General features: G+C 42.2%; 1 protein-coding gene across 2 annotated transcripts in view; it reads right to left on the reverse strand.

Moving 5' to 3' along the window:
- Positions 1-5,360, reverse strand: part of LOC112252057 (FYVE and coiled-coil domain-containing protein 1-like) — a 39,543-nt gene extending 34,183 nt beyond the window's left edge. Inside the window, exon 1 of one of the 2 annotated variants that reach the window (XM_024422965.1) lies at positions 5,277-5,360. The gene's annotated coding sequence lies outside the window, so the exon portion shown is untranslated. The remainder of the gene's footprint in view (positions 1-5,276) is intronic. The other variant, XM_024422966.2, reaches the window with a different exon arrangement.
- Positions 5,361-14,251: the final 8,891 nt, after the last annotated feature.

Raw genomic sequence — 14,251 nt, forward strand, 5'->3', positions numbered from 1 at the left:
GTTTGAACTCCACCTACTTTGGTCGTGGCTAAAAAAATTGAAATATTTGATTCTGGTACATAAGCCTGTGAGCTCAGTGTTACCTCAAGACAAATCTGAGAAAGAAATAGATGAGCTTTCTATGAGTTCCACAGGGAACTCACTTTTAGAATATGGTATTCTTGGATTCTGAATATGGTGTTTTTGGATTCTGAATATGGTGTTCTTGGATTCTGAATATGGCGTTCTTGGATTCTGAATATGGCGTTCTTGGATTCTGAATATGGTGTTCTTGGATTCTGAATATGGTGTTCTTGGATTCTGAATATGGTGTTCTTGGATTCTGAATATGGTGTTCTTGGCTGCCTGGTTGCATAGAGATCACCCTCTGTGAGGCCAGAACAAACAGATGCATCTGGTTTTCATGGGAAATGGAAAGAGATCCTGTGACGCAACTACCACATTTGGACGTTAACAACAAAGATTGTACAGTATGAAGATAGGCAGAAACTGCTTCTCCAGGTGAAATCCCTGATCACACTTGTAGGTGAACGTCATGACGACGTTGGCTAGCTAAGCTCATGCGTAGAAACACGTCAGCGGGTTTAATGGTCATCTCGCACTGAACTGCGCATGTGCAGGCCGTCAAATCAAAAGCACTTCTTCGATATAAGTTGTTTTGGACAAAAATGAAAAAGTGTCAGTTTGTCACTTTCATGAGGTTGGAGTATTAAGATGTTCAACTAGTTAAGACATTTGCTCAAATCTAGGTCGTGCTTTTAGATTTCAAGAAAATTAACAAAGGAATCATTTTTCACTTCTCTCATTGACTTCTCAAACTCCAAACCCCGGCCTGGTCTGCTTAGTCTGTTTCGCAAGTTCCACCTATGGTTTTTAGAAACGTTGTATTAACAAGGCGACACCAGGCAACACGCCACCTTTACATACTGGCCACACCAGCACGTTGCGTGTGCGAGTGTGGCAAAATAAATGTACACATACATTACATGGCCAAAAGTATGTCACCTCCTCGTCGAATATCTCATTCCAAAATCATGGCCGTTAATATGGAGGTGTTAATATGGAAGGCTTTCCACTAGATGTTGGAACATTGCTGCGGGGACTTGCTTCCATTCAGCCACAAGAGCATTAGTGAGGTAGGGCACTGATTTTGGGCAATTAGGCCTGGCTAGCAGTCGGTTCCAATTCATCCCAAAGTTGTTCGATGTGATTAAAGTCAGGGCTCTGCAGGTCTGTCAAATTCTTCCACACCGATTTCGACAAACCATTTCTGTATAGACCTCACTTTGTGCACGGGGGCATTGCAAGGGGGCATTGGGGTGGCAGGTAGCCTAGTGGTTAGAGCGTGGGCCAGTAAACGAAAGGTTGCTGGATCAAATCCCTGAGCTGACAAGGTAAAAATCTGCTGTTCTACCCCTGAACAAGGCAGTTAACCCACTGTTCCCCGGTAGGCCTTTATTGCAAATAAGAATTTGTTCTTAACTGACTTGCCTAGTTAAATAATGTTTAAATAAATAAAAAACAATTACCTTGTTATGTTAAAAGAGGAAAGGGCCTTCCCCAAACTGTTGCCACAAAGTTGGAAGCATAGAATAGTCTAGAATGTCATTGTATGTTGTAGCATTAAGATTTCCCTTCACTGGAACTAAGGAGCCTGAACCATGAAAAACAGCCCCAGGCCATTATTCCTCCTCCACCAAACTTTACAGTTGGTACTATGCTTTGGGGCAGGGAAAATAACAATCCAATGTTTATATCCCAGGACAAATTAGCTGGCAACAGCAAGCTAGCTATCTAAATGTCCATGAATGTCTCATGTGTTTCTTCCTGTCCCCATTAATATAGTTGGTTCAGAGTTATTTTTGATATTTCAAACTGCATGTCCTGATCTCATCCTGTGTGGATGGACAAAATCAACATGTGCAAGATGGCGCACGCGGACGCCCAGTGTAGTCAGCATGTAACTCCTCCTCCACATTTACTGGATTGGTTCTCCAGAGCAGAAGATAACCTTCCCCGACAGGGCCATAAAAAATGAAATGCTGCTCAGGTGTTTCTGTTATGCCTGCTACGTCACATGCTGACTAAACTGGGCACGTGCATGCGTCCGCGTGCACCATAACACACATGTTGATTTTGTCCATCTAGACACGCAGATTGAAATATCAAAACAAACTCCGAACCAACTATATTAATTTGGGACAGGTCGAAACCCATGAAACATTCATGGACATTTAGCCAGCTAGCTTGCTGTTGCTTGCGAATATGTCCTGGGATATAAACATTGGGTTGTTATTTTACCTGAAATGCACAAGGTCCTTTTTTTCTGGAACTTTGTAGAATTTTGACTCATTTTGAGTTAAAAGGTGAAACCTAGTTAGTTTCTAGTAATCTCTCCTCCTTCAGTCTTCTTCTTCTGTGGACTTTATATGGCAGTTGGCAACCAACTTTAAGGTGCATTACCACCACCAACTGGACTTGCCAAATTCTATTTTAGCGCCTGGCTACTCAGACACCCGTTGACGCGCACAAGCGTTTTGGATGAAATTATTGAATAACATGTATGTGTACATTTATTTTGCAACGTTCTTGCAGGCAACGCAGGTGGTGTGGTCAGCATGTTAGGTTACATAGACATTCTTCCATTTACCACAGCATCCATTGCCTCACCTCCACACCTATCATTTACTGCACTGAGAGTTTTGCTTAGTCATATCTACGATAGGTGAAGTGGATATTATTAGGTTGGCACTCAGGCTACAAAGGCAAAATGTCTATAAAATATGCAGGTCAACCTTCAGGCCAATTCTAAAATAACGTATCAGACTTCTTAATTCAACTGTCTTTTATTTTGGTTCTTCCTTTCTTTTTTATCAATGTTCTTTCTCTCTCTATCTATCTTAGCCTAGTAACGCAGTTTAATGTGATGGCTGCAAATGTGCACTGTATTATATACAGTTGAAGTCGAAAGTTTACATACACTTAGGTTGGAGTCATTAAAACTAGTTTTTCAACCACTCCAAAAATGTCTTGTTAACAAACTATAGTTTTGGTAAGTTGTTTAGGACATCTAAAGTAATTTTCTAACAATTGTTTAAAGACAGATTATTTCACTCATTGATCACTGTATCACAATTCCAGTGGGTCAGAAGTTTAATAATTACACTAAGTTGTCTGTGCCTTTAAACAGCTTGGAAAATTCCAGAAAATGATGTCATGGCTTTAGAAGCTTCTGATAGGCTAATTGACATCATTGGAGTCAATTGGAGGTGTACCTATGGATGTATTTCAAGACCTACCTTCAAACTCAGTGCCTCTTTGCTTGACATCATGGGAAAATCAAAAGAAATCAACCAAGAAAATCAGCCAGTCTGCAAAAAATTTGGTTCATCCTTGGGAGCAATTTCCAAATGCCTGAAGGTACCACGTTCATCTGTACAATCAATAGTATGCAAGTATAAACACCATGGGACCATGCAGCCGTCATACCGCCCAGAAAGGAGACGCGTTCTTTCTCCTAGAGATGAACGTACTTTGGTGCGAAAAGTACAAATCAATCCCAGAACAACAGCAAAGGGCCTTGTGAAGATGCTGGAGGAAACAGGTACAAAAGTGTCTGTATCCACAGTAAAACGATTCCTATATCGACATAACCTAAAAGGCAGCTCAGCAAGGAAGAAGCCACTGCTCCAAAACCGCCATAAAAAAGCCAGACTACGGTTTGCAACAGCACATGGGGACAAAGATCATACTTTTTGGAGAAATGTCCTCTGGTCTGATGAAACAAATAGAACTGTTTGGCCATAATGACCATGGTTATGTTTGGAGGAAAAAGGGGGAGGCTTGCAAGTCGAAGAACACCATGCCAACCGTGAAGCACGGGGGTGGCATCATGTTGTGGGGGTGCTTTGCTGAGGAGGGACTGGTGCACTTCACAAAATAGATGGCATCATGAGGCAGAAAAATTATGTGAATATATTGAAGCAACATCTCAAGACATCAGTCAGTAAGTTAAAGCTTGGTCGCAAATTAGTCTTCCAAATGGACAATGACCCTAAACATACTTCCAAAGTGGCTTAAAGACAACAAAGTCAAGGTATTGGAGTGGCCATCACAAAGCCCTGACCTCAATCCAGTAGAACATTTGTGGGCAGAACTGAAAAGTTTACACCAGCTCTGTTAGGAGGAATTGGCCAAAATTCACCCAAATTATTGTGGGAAGGCTGTCCGAATCATTAGACCCAAGTTAAACAATGTAAAGGGAATGCCACCAAATAGTAATTGAGTGTATGTAAACTTTTGACCCACTGGGAATGTGATGAAAGAAATAAACGCTGAAATAAATAATTATATTATTCTATTATTCTGACATTTCACATTCTTAAAATAAAGTGGTGATCCTAACTGACCTAAAACAGCGATTTTTACTAGGATTAAATGTCAGGAATTGTGAAAAACTGAGTTGAAATGTATTTGGCTAAGGTGTATGTAAACTTCCAACTTCAACTGTATATTGCGTGTGTGTTTAAATTGCATAGTTGTATCCTCTGAGTGGAACAGACTGTATTGTGGCTGCAACAAGAATCAGATAATTGAAAACTGTTGCGTAAGAACAGGGTAATGTTTAGCGTAAGAACAGGGTAATGTTTAACTATCAATCCCCGGAATGCGAAAACATTGGGCACTAGTCCTTTAAACATTTTACTTGACGCTTAAAGTTGATTATGTTCGCACACAACAAGGTTTTATTCATGAGAAAATCCATCAATCGATTGTAATACGCGAGACTAAAAAGGTTCATTCAGACCGCGATGTTGCCAAAAGAGGAAGTGGGGAGGAACTGTAAACTAAGTGAAACTATTCCTACATTGTTGTATAATTTTGCCAATTGTTGGATAAAGGGAACCGAAAACTGGGAGCGGATTTATTATGGTTTGTATTTAAAAAAGAACAAGCTGTCCAAACGTAACAATATAGACTGTACTTCATTCTTAATAGCTATTCAAATTAAAACACTAATTGCCAAATCATTTGACTCTAGACTACATTATGTTAAACAATACATTTGACTAAAACCCTAAATAAAATGGGCTGGTATGTCCACATAGCTAATAATGTTGTTATTATCTGACTATATCCAGTGACAGTCTGTCCTTGGCATGTATATAGCCCTAAATCAGTTATTTCATTCTAAGTGAATGTACATAAAACACATTTATATTAATATAAACAAATAGACACTGATCATTTAAGGAAAAAAAACTACTTAAACGTACGTTAAACTGCGTGATCCATGAAAATCCAGATAGTTTACGTCCACACACAATCTTGCTATGTATGGGCCGGCAACAATAACTGGATTGACAAGTACGTCAACCACTTACAATGCGAGAATGAGGACAAGGGCAGGGGTTTCCACTAGTTACTACAGCCACAAAGTCAAAATTGGCTATTGGCCTATCGTTATTTTTTAAAGCTTTTTGGTATTTATTTAAAGTTACGGTTAGGCATACACTTAGCAGTGTGATTAGGTTAAGGTTTCCGGTTAGGGATAGGTTTAAAATCAGATTTTAAGAAGATAAATTGTAGAAATAGGCGGTGTGTACGACTTTGTGGCTGGGGTAATTAGTGACAACCCAAGGGCGGAGGACTCGGTATGTGTAGTTTGGTTGTAGAGTATTACAAGGTAAATAGTCAAATCATGTGGGATGATTAATGTAGGACTGGTTTATTTCTCAGGACTACCACACCCAACTCAGGCATGATTTGTAAGAAAATAGGCTTTTAGCCAGAGCTGCACAGGCGAAGAGAAGGGGTTTACTTCTACCCAATATCTGCCCGTGAAAATATGACCACGAAGTGGGTTGAAACCTGGTCTCACAACAGCATTTCGTATTCTATAGGTAAATCCGAGACACTCCATTTATACTGAACAAAAATATAAACGCAACATGTAAAGTGTTGGTCCCATGTTTCATGAGCTGAAAATAAAAGATCCCAGAAATGTTCCATATGCACAAAAAGCTTATTTCTCTCACAATGTTGTGCACAAATTTGTTTACTGTCAAATCAAATTTTATTTGTCACATACACATGGTTAGCAGATGTGAATGCGAGTGTAGCGAAATGCTTGTGCTTCTAGTTCCGACCATGTAGTAATAACCAACAAGTAATCTAACCTAACAATTTCACAACAACTACCTGCATAGGCAAGATGCAGTAGATGGTATAGAGTACAGTTTACACATATGAGATGAGTAATGTAGGGTATTAAACATTATATAAAGGGGCATTGTTTAAAGTGGCTAGTGATACATTTATTACATATATGTTTCATTATTAAAGTGGCTGGAGTTGAGTCAGTGTGTTGGCAGCAGCCACTCAATGTTAGTGATGGCTGTTTAACAGTCTGATGGCCTTGAGATAGAAGCTGTTTTTCAGTCTCTCGGTCCCCGCTTTGATGCACCTGTACTGACCTCGCCTTCTGGATGATAGAGGGATGAACAGGCAGTGGCTCGGGGGGTTGATGTCCTTGATGATCTTTTTGGCCTTCCTGTAACATCGGGTGGTGTAGGTGTCTTGGAGGGCAGGTAGTTTGCCCCCGGTGATGCGTTGTGCAGACCTCACTACCCTCTGGAGAGCCTTACGGTTGTGGGCGGAGCAGTTTCCGTACCAGGCGGTGATGCAGCCCGGCAGGATCTGTGTTTTTGGTGACAAGCCAAATTTCTTCAGCCTCCTGAGGTTGAAGAGGCGCTGCTGCTCCATCTTCACCACGCTGTCTGTGTGGATGGACCATTTCAGTTTGTCCGTGATGTGTACGCCGAGGAACTTAAAACTTTCCACCTTCTCCACTACTGTCCCTTTGATGTGGTTATTTTCCTGACACCACACTCCAAGGACCCTCACCTCCTCCCTGTAGGTCGTCTCGTCGTTGTCGGTAATCAAGCCTACCACTGTAGTGTTGTCTGCAAACTTGATGATTGTGTTAGAGGCGTGCATGGCCATGTAGTCATGGGTGAACAGGGAGTACAGGAGAGGGCTGAGAACGCACCCTTGTGGGGCCCCAGTGTTGAGGATCAGCGGGGTTGAGATGTTGATACCTACCCTCACCACCTGGAGGCGGCCCGTCAGGAAGTCCAGGACCCAGTTGCACAGGGCGGGGTTGAGACCCAGGGTCTTGAGCTTAATGACGAGTTTGGAGGGTACTATGGTGTTAAATGCTGTGCTGTAGTCGATGAACAACATTCTTACATAGGTATTCCTCTTGCCCAGATGGGTTAGGGCAGTGTGCAGTGTGATTGCGATAGCGTCGTCTGTGGACCTATTGGGGCGGTAAGTAAATTGGAGTGGGTCTAGGGTGTCAGGTTAGGGTGGAGGTGATATGGTCCTTGACAAGTCTCTCAAAGCACTTCATGATGACGGAAGTGAGTGCTATGGGGCGATAGTCGTTTAGCTCAGTTACCTTAGCTTTCTTGGGACAAGTGACAAGGGTGGCCCTCTTGAAGCATGTGGGAACAGCAGACTGGGATAAGGATTGATTGAATATGTCCGTAAACACACCAGCCAGCTGGTCTGCACATGCTCTGAGGACGCGTCTGGGGATGCCGTCTGGGCCGGCAGCCTTGCGAGGGTTAACACGTTTAAATGTTTTACTCACGTTGGCTGCAGTGAAGGAGAGCCCGCAGGTTTTGGTAGCGGGCTGTGTCAGTGGCACTGTGTTGTCTTCAAAGCGAGCAAAGAAGTTGTTTAGTTTGTCTGGGAGCAAGACATCATGGTCCACGAAGGGGCTGGTTTTCCTTTTGTAGTCCGTGATTGACTGTAGACCCTGCCACATACCTCTCGTGTCTGAGCCGTTGAATTGCGACTCCACTTTGTCTCTATACTGACGCTTAGCTTGTTTGATTTCCTTGCAAAGGGAATAGCTACACTGTTTGTATTCGGTCTTGTTTCCGGTCACCTTGCCCTGATTAAAAGCACTGGTTTGCAAGTTCAGTTTTGCGCGAATGCTGCCATCAATTCACGGTTTCTGGTTGGGAAATGTTTTGATAGACGCTGTGGGTACAACATCACTGATGCACTTGCTAATAAACTCGCTCCCCGAATTAGCATATTCATCCATGTTATTGTCCGACGCTATGCGGAACATATCCCAGTCCACGTGATCGAAGCAATCTAGAAGCGTGGAATCCGATTGTTCGGACTAGTGTTGAACAGACCTGAGCAAGGGTGCTACCTGTTTTAGTTTCTTTCTATAGGCTGGGAGCAACAAAATGGAGTCGTGGTCAGATTTTCCGAAAGGAGGGTGGGGGAAGGCTTTATATGCGTCGCGGAAGTTAAAATAACAATGATCCAGGGTTTTGCCAGCCCGGGTTGCGCATTCGATATGCTGATAAAATTTAGGGAGCCTTGTTTTAAGATTAGCCTTGTTAAAATCCCCAGCTACAATAAATGCAGCCTCAGGATATGTGGTTTCCAGTTTCCATAGAGTCAAATGAAGTTCTTTCAGGGCCGTTGATGTGTCTGATTGGGACGGAATATACACGACTGTGATTATGATCGAAGAGAATTCTCTTGGTAGATAATGCGGTCGGCATTTGATTGTAAGGAATTCTAGATCAGGTGAACAAAGGGGCTTGAGTTCCTGTATGATCTTATGATCACACCACGTCTCGTTAATCATAAGGCATACACCCCCGCCCTTCTTCTTACCAGAGAGATCTTTGTTTCTGTCGGCGCGATGCGTGAAGAAGCCGGGTGGCTGTACCGACTCTGATGACGTATCCCGAGTGAGCCATGTTTCCGTGAAACAAAGAACGTTACAATCTCTGATGTCTCTCTGGAAGGCAACCCTTACTCGGATTTCATCTACCTTGTTGTCAAGAGACTGGACATTGGCTAGTAGTATACTCGGGAGCGGTGGACGATGTGCCCTTCTACAGAGCCTGACCAGAAGACAAATCCGTCTGCCCCTTCTGCAGCGCCGTTGTTTTGGGTCGTCGGCTGGGATCCGATCCATTGTCCTGGGTGGTGGACCAAACAGAGGATCCGCTTCGGGAAAGTCGTATTCCTGGTCGTAATGTTGGGGAGTTGACATTGCTCTTATTTATATCCAATTGTTCCAAAAAAAATTAAATGAATTCTAAAATGAGTCGTTTTGTCACACAACACAATGCAACAGATGTCTCAAGTTTGGAGGGAGCGTGCTCAAAACAAGAACAGTTCAAATAAGCAAAGAGAAACGACAGTCCATCATTACTTTAAGACATGAAGGTCAGTGAATGGGGAGGGGGTTACCACGGTAGCCTACCATGGAGGGGGGGATTTACCGCGGTAGCCTACCATGGGGTAGTGGCTCTGCATATAATTACTGAATCATGAATTCTTATATATATATATATATATATATTATATATAGCTGTACATATGTTTGTGTGGTTCTGGTTAATTTATGTCACTATTTTTTCCGCAGGCTCTAGGCCTAATTCACATTCCATGTGAAAACCTACAACATTTTTCTTGAAAAGAATGCAGATGTTTCAATGTCGTTATAACCATGAGAAATTAAACACAGAAAAAAAAAACTTAAAAAAAAATCAAGAACAGCTTCACAAGACACCAAAACATAACAAAGGTTGGCCGGATGCAGTAGATTGCCTACAGGTTGAAAACAAACAATACAATACAAACAATGGCGATTCAACTCGTAGAATCGTCTGGAAATGAAAACGGCGGCCAATGTTCTGTGGTCAGAGGCAATAGCACAATCACCTGCTGCTTTTTACTGTTCAACAGCACGGTCTGTTTTGTCCTTTATTTGTTGATTATTCTGGTCTCTATAGGGTGTTCCATCTCTATAGGGTGTTCCATCTCTATAGGGTGTTCCATCTCTATAGGGTGTTCCATCTCTATAGGGTGTTCCATTTCTATAGGGTGTTCCATTTCTATAGGGTGTTCCATCTCTGTAGGGTGTTCCATCTCTATAGGGTGTTCCATCTCTATAGGGTGTTCCATCTCTATAGGGTGTTCCATCTCTATAGGGTGTTCCATCTCGATAGGGTGTTCCATCTCGATAGGGTGTTCCATTTCTATAGGTTGTTCCATCTCTATAGGGTGTTCCATCTCTATAGGGTGTTCCATCTCTATAGGGTGTTCCATTTCTATAGGGTGTTCCATCTCTATAGGGTGTTCCATCTCTATAGGGTGTTCCATCTCTATAGGGTGTTCCATCTCTATAGGGCGTTCCATCTCTATAGGGTGTTCCATCTCTATAGGGTGTTCCATCTCTATAGGGTGTTCCATCTCTATAGGGTGTTCCATTTCTTTTTAAGATTTCTTGGAGTTCTCGTAATGAACTGCTTTCCTTCTTGCTTACACACTGGGCACATTGGCCGGACATGTTAATATTGCTGTTTGAGCCTCACTACCTCTTCCCCCTCAAGAACATCTGGACATCCACAATGGAAACACACATCTGGGAATGACACTGTGATTGCTGAGTAATACTGCGTCACCATTTGCATTCCACAGGTTAGCCCCTTGAAACCATCTATCTGCTTGTGGCAGGGAGGAGACTGTGCGCCATGCCTTTTGGGACTGTGCCTTTGCCGGAGTGGTATGGGCTAGGGCACGGGTGTTGATAGGTTTGGTCAGGAGTGATTTTGTGGTGACATGGGCTAGATTAGAAAGAGGTGTAGGGAGAGCGAGGGGAACAGATAGGGATAGGTTTCTGCTCTGGCTTCTCATGAGCCTCTTTAAACGGGGGGCTGTGGGAAGCCAGGCAGAATTTGGTAAAGACAGGGAGAGATTGGGGGGTGGAAGGGATATTGAGGAGGGTGGAAGGAGATCTAAGAGGGAGGATGAGGAGGGAGGTAAAGAAGTGGGGGCAGCATGCGGCACGGGAGAGGTGGAAAGGGGGTTTAGGGCTGTTAGTGTTAGACTGAGTGTTGTGAGGGGATAGATCAGGGACGGGGAGATAGGGAAAGGGTTAGGTATTGGTTAGGTATGACGGGGAGGGACGATGCTCCCCTGAGATTTTATTTTGGTATACCTTTTGATTATTTAGTTTAAAATACCATGGTTTAATTGTTTGAATAAGAATTTGATTTGTATAATAAGAATGGTATTTGAACGTAATAAATAATTTTTCTAAAAATGTTTTTTTTTAAATCTGCTTGTGATATGGATTGTCTTCTTGGAAAAGGTCTGAACCACATGTTAAAATTGTTCTCATCCCGAATGCGTTGGACTATCTTCTGTTCTTCTTTAGGCAGCTTTTGGCATACAAGCACCTTGATTTCTCACATTCAACACAGTTGATGGTCGCCCTCCCCTTTCCACTGACCATGGCAGCACACCTCTTTACATGTTCTATATTTGGTGTCAGAGAAGGATTATCCTTGTCAGTGGTGTCCAGGCTGTACAGGTCATCAAATGTCTGATGCTCACGTCTGTCTGCTGTCAATATTGGATCAGGCACAAAGCTTCATTTCTTAAATTGTTCTTCTGGCAAGAAGAACCAGCATGGATTTTCTCCCTCACATTTCTTGATCTGTACCATGTATTGTGACATCTTGAAATGTGTGTCCTGGAATTGCTTGTACTTTCCTTGTTAAGGACTTTTATGCTGAGGTCATGTATCATGTCAACTTCTGTATCAATGATGTTTAATTGTTATGTAATATTGGCAATTTCTTCCTGTGTTGCGGGCTGATGTACTCCTACGTGTGTTCCTTGCCAGGCGCTCAAACCGGCCAATCACAAGAGCTGCAACAGGATGCACACTCTTTTCAAAAGCCTCTGGTTGTTTGGTGGCTGTTTCACGTGGGCGTGTCATTGTGCCTCACTTCTTCACACGCTTCTCATTTGATTCTTCCATCTTCTCCCTAGGGTCAGGGTAGCCAGGGCTGTTCCCTGAAGCCCCAAGTTTAGAAGGGAATTAACTCTCTCGGCAGGTTTGGCCCAGCTGTCAGCTGGTGCTGTTCTACAGGCGATAAGCATGTCAAGATCCAGTTGAACAAACAGGAGTGTGTGGCATGCTTAAACAGAGGCATACATGGTTCTGTGCTCTGGCCCAGATTGATTGATCAAGATTGACTTGTTGAGAGAGACATCATCTTCACTGTAGTTCTCTCCTCTGAGGATGCTGAGATTTTCAACTGTGTGTCGAAGGGAGCTGGATGGCTGGAAAACCTTGTCCTTCACAGTGACATGAACTTTCTCATCATATAATGAACTAGATGGAGATGCTGGGATGTCTGGGATCAACATGACAAACGGTACAAATCCACTGTTGTTGTAATCATCCAGGACCATCCAGGACCTCTACACCAGACAGTGTCAGAGGAAGGCCCTAAAAATTGCCAGAGTCCCCAGCCACCCCAGTCATAGACTGTTCTCTCTACTACCGCATGTCAAGCGGTACCGGAGTGTCAAGTCTAGGACAAAACGGCTTCTCAACAGTTTTTAGCCCCAAGCCATGAGACTCCTGAACAGGTAATCAAATGGCTACCCAAACTATTTGCATTGTGTTCCCCCCCAAACCCTCTTTTTACACTGCTGCTACTCTCTGTTTATCTTATATGCATAGTCACTTTAACTATACATTCATGTACATACTACCTCAATTGGGCCGAGCAACCAGTGCTCCCACACAGTGGCAATCCGGGCTATCTGCCTTGTGTCCCACCCACCACCCGCCAACCCCTCTTTTTACGCTACTGCTACTCAATATTCATCATATATGCATAGTCACTTTAACCATATCTACATGTACATACTACCTCAATCAGCCTGACTAACCGGTGTCTGTATGTAGCCTCATTACTTTTATAGCCTTGCTACTGAATATAGCCTGTTTTTTTATTGTTGTTTTATTTCTTTACCTACCTATTGTTCACCTAACACCTTTTTGCACTACTGGTTAAAGCCTGTAAGTAAGCATTTCACTGTAAGGTCTACTACACCTGTTGTATTCGGCGCACGTGACAAATAAACTTTGATTTGATTTGAATCATGGTCGGCAGCTGCTAGAACTGGCCCACTCACAGGAGCAATGCTTGGATGTCTGCCTCTGTTACAGGTCCCTATAGGCTGGCCAGGTTCTCCAACAGGGATGATTGCCTTATCATCCACACATAACATTTCACAGTCCTTCTGCCACATGCAGGAAAACTGTTTAATGTAGTTCCACTGTACTGCAACAAACTATGAGTCTTGATGTCCCTTTTTTATCATCCGAGACTGGACCATGACCTTGAGGTCAAACCTTCCTGTGTACTAGAGAGCAGACATGGACCATGATTGTTGGGTGTAAACAGCCATCTTAAAATCAAATCAAATGTTATTGGTCACATACTGTATATGTATTTAACAGATGTTATTGCGGGTGTAGCGAAATGCTTGTGATTCTAGCTCCGACAGTGCACTAATATCTAACAAGTAATATCTAACAGTTTCCCAACATATACCTAAAATACACGTAAATCTAAGTAAGGAATGGATTAAGAATATAAATACATATGTCAGATTGGCATTGGACTAAGATATCGTAGAATAGTATAGAGTACAGTTTATACATATGAGATGGGTAATGCAATATTTACACACAATTAAAGTGACTAAGATATCGTAGAATAGGATAGAGTACAGTATATACATATGAGATGAGTAATGCAATATTTACACACAATTAAAGTGACTAAGATATCGTAGAATAGGATAGAGTACAGTATATACATATGAGATGAGTAATGCAATATTTACACACAATTAAAGTGACTAAGATATCGTAGAATAGTATAGAGGACAGTATATACATATATGAGATGGGTGATGCAATATTTACACACAATTAAAGTGACTAAGATATCGTAGAATAGTATAGAGGACAGTATATACAATATGAGATGGGTGATGCAATATTTACACACAATTAAAGCAACTAAGATATTGTAGAATAGTATAGAGGACAGTATATACAATATGAGATGGGTGATGCAATATTTACACACAATTAAAGCAACTAAGATATTGTTAGTTTTTCAGCTTTTCAGTGGAGTGGCTGTGTGGTACCAAGTCTAAGATTAAGGGTCTCTTTTCATAGTTTAGAATTATAATTCAACATTGGCCATGTGTCACGATCGTCTGAAGAAGTTGACCAAAGCGCAGCGTGGTGAGTGTACATTTTTGTTTATTATTATAAATGTCACCAACAAAACAAGAAACAAAGAAACGACCATGAAGCTTACAAGGG

The sequence above is a fragment of the Oncorhynchus tshawytscha genome, linkage group LG06 (assembly GCF_018296145.1).
Source record: "Oncorhynchus tshawytscha isolate Ot180627B linkage group LG06, Otsh_v2.0, whole genome shotgun sequence".
In the NCBI taxonomy this organism is placed as follows: domain Eukaryota; kingdom Metazoa; phylum Chordata; class Actinopteri; order Salmoniformes; family Salmonidae; genus Oncorhynchus; species Oncorhynchus tshawytscha.